Source organism: Eschscholzia californica, unplaced genomic scaffold (assembly GCF_041429995.1).
Source record: "Eschscholzia californica isolate CP2 unplaced genomic scaffold, dmEscCali1.0.p SCAF_5, whole genome shotgun sequence".
Classification (NCBI taxonomy): domain Eukaryota; kingdom Viridiplantae; phylum Streptophyta; class Magnoliopsida; order Ranunculales; family Papaveraceae; genus Eschscholzia; species Eschscholzia californica.
The window spans coordinates 20138694-20145141 of record NW_028238472.1 but is presented as its reverse complement, the minus strand read 5'-3'; the positions used below and the strand labels follow the sequence as shown (position 1 = coordinate 20145141).

At 34.7% G+C, this 6448-nt stretch overlaps 1 long non-coding RNA gene across 9 annotated transcripts; it reads left to right on the top strand.

Moving 5' to 3' along the window:
- The first annotated feature begins 1466 nt into the window (after positions 1–1466).
- Positions 1467–6448, top strand: LOC147537727 (uncharacterized). Of its 9 annotated transcripts, none has more exons than XR_015225259.1 (7): positions 2011–2215; positions 2325–2468; positions 2934–3430; positions 3546–3630; positions 3762–4946; positions 5108–5216; positions 5599–6448. It is a non-coding gene; the product is annotated as an uncharacterized LOC147537727 (long non-coding RNA). The 9 variants fall into 9 exon arrangements; XR_015225260.1 differs by having other exon boundaries at positions 2325–3003; positions 3252–3430; XR_015225257.1 differs by having other exon boundaries at positions 2325–3430; positions 4812–4946; positions 5599–5718; positions 6151–6448.

The window sequence follows — 6448 nt, the reverse complement described above, 5'->3', positions numbered from 1 at the left end:
TTTGACTCCTCTTGTCATATGATTTGCTTGAAAACTTTTTCTCTCGTTTTCGGCACATGAAATGATAGTGACAATTTGTTCCCTTTATTCCGGTTTACACGCTTAACTCCAAAATAAGTACCTAACATGAAAAACACATAAAATATTATTGATAATACTCGAAAATGACTAAATAGTCTAAGTTAGGCTCTCCAAATGTGACATTTTCATGTCACATCATCGCCCACGAAGATGTATCTTTCACCATCAGACGACGTTCGGTAGTGGAGACAATCCTGCACAGTGACACTAATGTGAGTAGTAGCTCCTGTATCTATCCACCATGTGTCACTTGGTACAATAGCTAAATTAACTTCAGAACAAACAAAGTTCAGAAATATACCCTTCTTAGCACGCCAAGCGGCGAATTTGGAACAATCCTTCTTTACATGACCAGTTTTTTTTTTACAAAAGAAACAAGAAGGTCCTGAGACCTGTATTTCTTTTCCTTTAGTCTGTGATGTTCCACCTACTGCAGTTGCTTTACCTTTAGCTTTGTTTCGCTTAGCAAACTTCTTGACTCCTGAGGTCGAGGCTAAGTGAGCACTTTCAGACATTTCCCGATTGATCCTCTCTTCTTCCTGAACACACTGTGCTATAAGCTCATTCAAACTCCATTTATCCTTCTGAGTATTGTAAGAGATCTTCAGTGTGTTATACTGAGCAGAAAGTGAAATGAGGATCAAATGAACAAGGATGTCATCTGATAGTTCCAAATCTGATAGTTCCAAATCTGAGTTCCATGAGTTTGGAAACCAGATTAGACTTCTCCATAATGTACTCTCTTATGTTCCCATTTCCTTTGTACCGCATGGTGACAAGCTTTGTTAATGCAGTGCTTATCTCCACCTTCTCACTCGCTCTGAAGCGATAAGAAAGTTGCTTAAGGAACTCCTTAGCACTCGTCTCAGTCAAGTCACTGCTTATTGAGTCCGGAATTGAGTTTTGCATGATCATTAAGCTCATACGGTCAGACCTTTCCCATTTTTCAAAAGCGACCCTCTGTTCAGAGTTACTTAAGTCTGTCAGAGGTGCTGGGCGGTCAGTCCTGAGAACAACATCTAGATCCATACAACCAAGCACAATCATCACGTACTTTTTATATTTCTTGAAATTTGTGCCGTTAAGCACAGAAATGTTGTTCATGTTTGCAGATACTGCAGATACTATAAAGTAAAGAATAACAAAATACATATATGCTCAATTAGAGTTCAAATTATATCAGACAAAAATTAACAACAATTGAAAACAACAAAAGTTACAATTTGTGGGCCCATTTCAAGATATCAAGTGTAACATTACTACCTAGTCTTTGGACAGAGATAGTAACATACTAGTGATACTCTCGGATATTGGTACAAGATCTGCCAAATATTATGCCTTTCTTTGGACCGACATAATATTCGCATGACAACTAAGTATACCACATACCCTCGTCATAAGGCAATTTAAGCTTCCCTTAGACCGGTAAAAGTAACCTTCCTTTGGGCCGATCACTTCACATGGGTTAAGACATATTTATCTGCATCAACTATGACATTTTACCCAACAGGGGTCACTTTGGTGACATGTCAGTTCAATGTCATAATCAGTACAATAACCATCTAAGTTCTTGTCAAAATAAAATAATAATATTTTGATACAAGATTAAATTAATAGCCTAACCTTATATACAATGATTATCAATATGTATCAACATATATCAATATATTTCATGTATAACAAATGTCAATTATGATAATCAAATTAAGAATTTCAAATATCTATTATATTAAAACAACTCAGTCAATTATCTAGGGGATAAGTCTGACCGTCTATTATTTGTGTGGTTTTCACATCTAACGGATGAAATTATTCTAAAATCTTCAATGGTAAAGGTTTGTGTAATTAAATTCCCTAAGAGAGGTTATTTTGGTCATTTGCACAAAAAACCTCCCACTTTCTCTGGCTTCACACGAATCAAACTTCGTCTCTCCCCCTTTACCCGACTTTCTCTCAAAACAGTTCAGGGAGAGGTTATCTTTCCTTTCTCCCACGCTCTCTCTTTCTCTCTGTTTAATTCAACTTCAGATTTTTTTTGATCCAGTATCCGTCAACACCTCCATGGAATCTTCTCTCTCTACCTCCATCGAATTTTCTTCTCTTCTTAAGTTGTTGTTTGATTTCTATTAACGGGGTAATGATTTTGATGTTATTTCTTGATTGGCTTCAACAATTTAATTTTGATGATATTCTAAATAGTAGGGAGGTATTTGAAGCTTTGTTTTGGGTTGTTTTTATTTAAGGCTTTGAAGAAATACTTGAAGTTTGGTCAAGAAGTGTTCGAAGAAATGTTTCAGGGAAGTCTTTGGTAGTAAAAGCAAGTTGGTCTTCTTAAATTTTGTCCAAATTGGTGAAGACCTTGACTAAGATGCTTCTAAATCTAGCAAGTAGATGGTAATGGATAGATTCCTATAAGTTTTATGCTTTTATAGAAATTTTTATCATTTCTTTTATAGTTCAGTTTCCAAATTCAGCACCTTCATTGTCAACATTTTTTTTATTCAACACCTTCATTGTCAACATTGTTAGTTTATTTGACTGAAAAACAGAAAATTTAACAAGGTAACCAAAATTCTCTTCTTACCTTTCGGTTTTGAATTGTCTGTTTAAAGTTGTAGTAAAAAATGTTTTACTGAAATTCTCTACTTCTGGATTCCACCATTATTCAATTTGTTCGATTTGTTCCGGAACTCTAGAGTCAAAGAATGCATTAGTTCGATTTGTTCGAATTCGAGATATACAAATTTTTTTTTTCTCTCTCTATATGTGCTTATAGGATTTTTTTTTTCTTATAATTTGGTGATATGTCTCTCATTATCTTCTCATGCGAATTTGGTTTTCTTTTCTGACAGGTGTTCTTCGCCTTTTGTCTCCCACAATCTCTCCTTCTTCAGACTTCAACCTGGTCTTTATCTCCAAACAGTTTAGTTTCCAGTTTACTCGACCCCTTAAACATCTCCAACAACTCATATTTTTTCTCTCATGATCTAGAAACAGTTTTACTCTTAAATTTAGTTTCCAATTTACTCTTTCATTTAACATTTCCATTGAATTCAAACTATGTCTTTCTTTTCATAGTGTTCTCTACAAAAGAACGGTAGAAATTTAACTGTTTGGTGAATTGGAAACCTAAGCTATTCCTTCCACTTTCATGGTCTTTTGAATTGCAGGATGTATTTGTAGAAATACTTGGGTGGTGTAGCAGTTTTGTAGAAGTTTGCTCAAGAACTTTTTGGTGAAATGTTTCACTAAAGTATTTGGTTGTAAAAGCAAGGTGATGGTTTTTCTCAAACGTCCAAAGTGGGTTGCTTATTTATACTTGCATCGACCGCACTTTCTTTTGATCCAGGTTAGGTTATTCACATTAGTTTTCAGAATATTTTTTCTTTTCATCCCGTTAAGGTTGCTTACTTTTTTTTCACATACATAGTTGGTTGATTCCTATTTTTTCTCTCTTCATCCAGGTCAATTTTCTGTTAGATTTCTCTCTTTCTTAGGAGTTCGATTTTTCCCTTGCTTAGGTTGCTTACAAATTTGATTGACCAAAAGGTAAGAAATCAAATTTAGTTTATGTTTTAACTTTTTTGTATCTTTTCGGTTAATTGTAAAATGGTATATGTTATGGTGGTATATTATTTTGGTTTCCAAAATGGTATCAAATTTTCGGATGATTCGGGTAGTTTCGATGATATGGGGTTCGGGTATTTCGAAGAAGAAGATCCGTCACCCGCAGGGCCGGCCCTGGGGTGCAAGCAGGCAAAGCCTTGCTTCGGGCCCCCAGGGCCAAATGGCCTCATAAGTAGAGACCGAAGAACGGATTAAGGGGCCCCAATTTTTTTAATCTATATACAAAGGTTACCAAGAACAATTAAGTGACCTACTCTAGATCAACTGGTAGAGAGCTTGTTTTAGAGTCTAAACATCCCAATTTCAACCTCAAACATAAACATTTTTTCTTCGGAAATTTTATCTTTTTTTTTTAGTTACTTTAGTCCACTTTTACCACCACCACCATGATTACTAAAACCTCCACTACCACCACCACAATTACTAAACCTCTTCAATGGTACCTCCACCACCATCACCCATCACCACCACTATTACTAAATTTCCACATCACAATCACCATCATTATTTTTTTTAGTTGATACTTCTACCACCGCCACGATTACTAAACCTCCACAATTGTACCTCCAGTACCACCACCATAATTACTAAACCTCTACCACCGTACCCCGCCACCACCATCATTACTAAACCTCAACACCACAACCACCACCATTACTAAACCTCCACAACCACCACCATTACTAAACCTCCACAACCACCATTAAACCACAACCAACACTATCACCATAAGCATAAAAAAGGAACGCTGAAATTTCTTTGGGTTTTTTTTCAGAGAATCATTTTTTAATACTTTTTTTTCGATTAAAAAAAGAAGGTTGAACAAGCTACTAACTCAAACCGAGTTAACCGTGTTCCGAACTCGCTGAACCACTTGATCGGGATATCGACGAAGGATAGACGAGGGTTCTCCCCGAACCCGAGCCTATTCTGAGTAACTAAATCAGATCGTTCGATTTAGATTGCAAATTATAAATATAAGTGTTATTTCCTCACATTATCTACAAGGAAATTTAGACAGTTTTCATATACAAATTTTTTTCCCTGGTGAAACGAGTGTAGGCCACATTCTTAAAACTCGCTTCGGGCCTCCAAAATCTCAGGACCGGCACTGGTCACCCGAAATTTATCCTATCGATATTAGGGACGACGATAATGATGAAGATAGTAATGAGAACAACCCAGAGACTGTTGCTGAGAATAAAGCATTTTGGGAAGATCAAAATTAGCTTCTTCAAGTAAGCTTTCTCCCTCTCTTTTACCTAAATATGATAAAAAATTCTATTACTAGAATCTAGATTCAAAGAGTTAGGTTGTTTAATGCCTCTCTGTTTTAAGATGTTCAAGAAGATTTTGAATGAAATAGGTGATTAAATTGAGTTAGGTTCACTTTTTACAGGGAACTTTAATAAGGACTACTTCACTGAAGTTCCTTAGTTGTAAAAGCAAGTTACTCTTCTTCTACTTGACTCCTTCATCAATCCTGTCCAAAGTGGTCAAAACCTTTAGTAAGTTGTTTCCGAACTCCTACACTTCCATATGAAGAATGTTATTCTTTAAATTTTTGCTTCTGAAAGTGTCTTATTTTCTTGATAACTATCAAGTTTATTAGCATGTTTTAGGTTTTCTGTCAGATGAATTTATTTTATTGGTTATTTAATTTTGTTTCAACTTCCATAGAATTTTACTGTCTATAATAAGTGAAACAACTTTCAACAAAAAAAATAGTGAAACAATGTAGATAAAGAGCTTTCGAAAAGCATAATGAGAGTTAGGTGGTCTATGTTTATGTTATTAGGATTTAACATACTTGATATGCTTACTGACTTTTAAACATAAATTGTGGTTAATCTTTCCTTCATATGCTTACTGACTTTTGTTTGGTTTTAGGTCCAGATACGGAATACGTTGTTTGTGGGAGAAAAGGCAAAGGCACAACTAATCCGTAACTCGAAGGACATTGAGATTTCTATATCTGAAGTACAGAAGAACCCTTTGAATTACACTCAGGTTTTTTGATTTATTTGCCTATATTTACATATTATATTACATCATATAATTCATACGTTTATAAGACTACGATCTCTTAGTTCCAACTAACGACTAATAAATACTTCTAAATCATAAAATACTATTTCGTCATAAAATAATTCTTCTAAGTTAGCTGCTTCTAAATCAATGGCAATGCTTCTAAATCAATGGCAATAGTATTTTGAGGCGTGATTTTAAATTAGCTGCTTCTAAATTAGCTTCTCCCAAGAGTTTTATTTTATGATTTAGAAGAATAATGTTTCATCACGGTTTAATGTTCTCTCTCTACCTCTCCTCTTCAGGTTTGTCTTTTATTATTATCTTCCTGCTCGGTAATGACATTTATTTTTTATTCCACGTTTCAATTTTGTGGATGATCATCTTCCCCTCCATTTGTGTGGAAATTTCCAGGTTTGGTGGTATTAACTTATGATGTTGCACAAATTGTTTGAGAAAATACTTCTTACAGATTGAAGTCAATTGCAACCTCTCTCTCTCTCTCTTCCTTCCTTGAAGTAATCTCCCAAATTAAATTGGGATTCTTACATATATGTTTAGTATGTGAATAAATAACTAAATGCGTTTGGAGAAAATATTGAGAAGAGTAGTTACTAATTATTTCTGCATAAATGTTGATGAGTTTAATGTATTTGTTTTTTTTATAGGAATAATGTATTTTGTTTGTGTTATATGTTGAAGAGTTTAATAA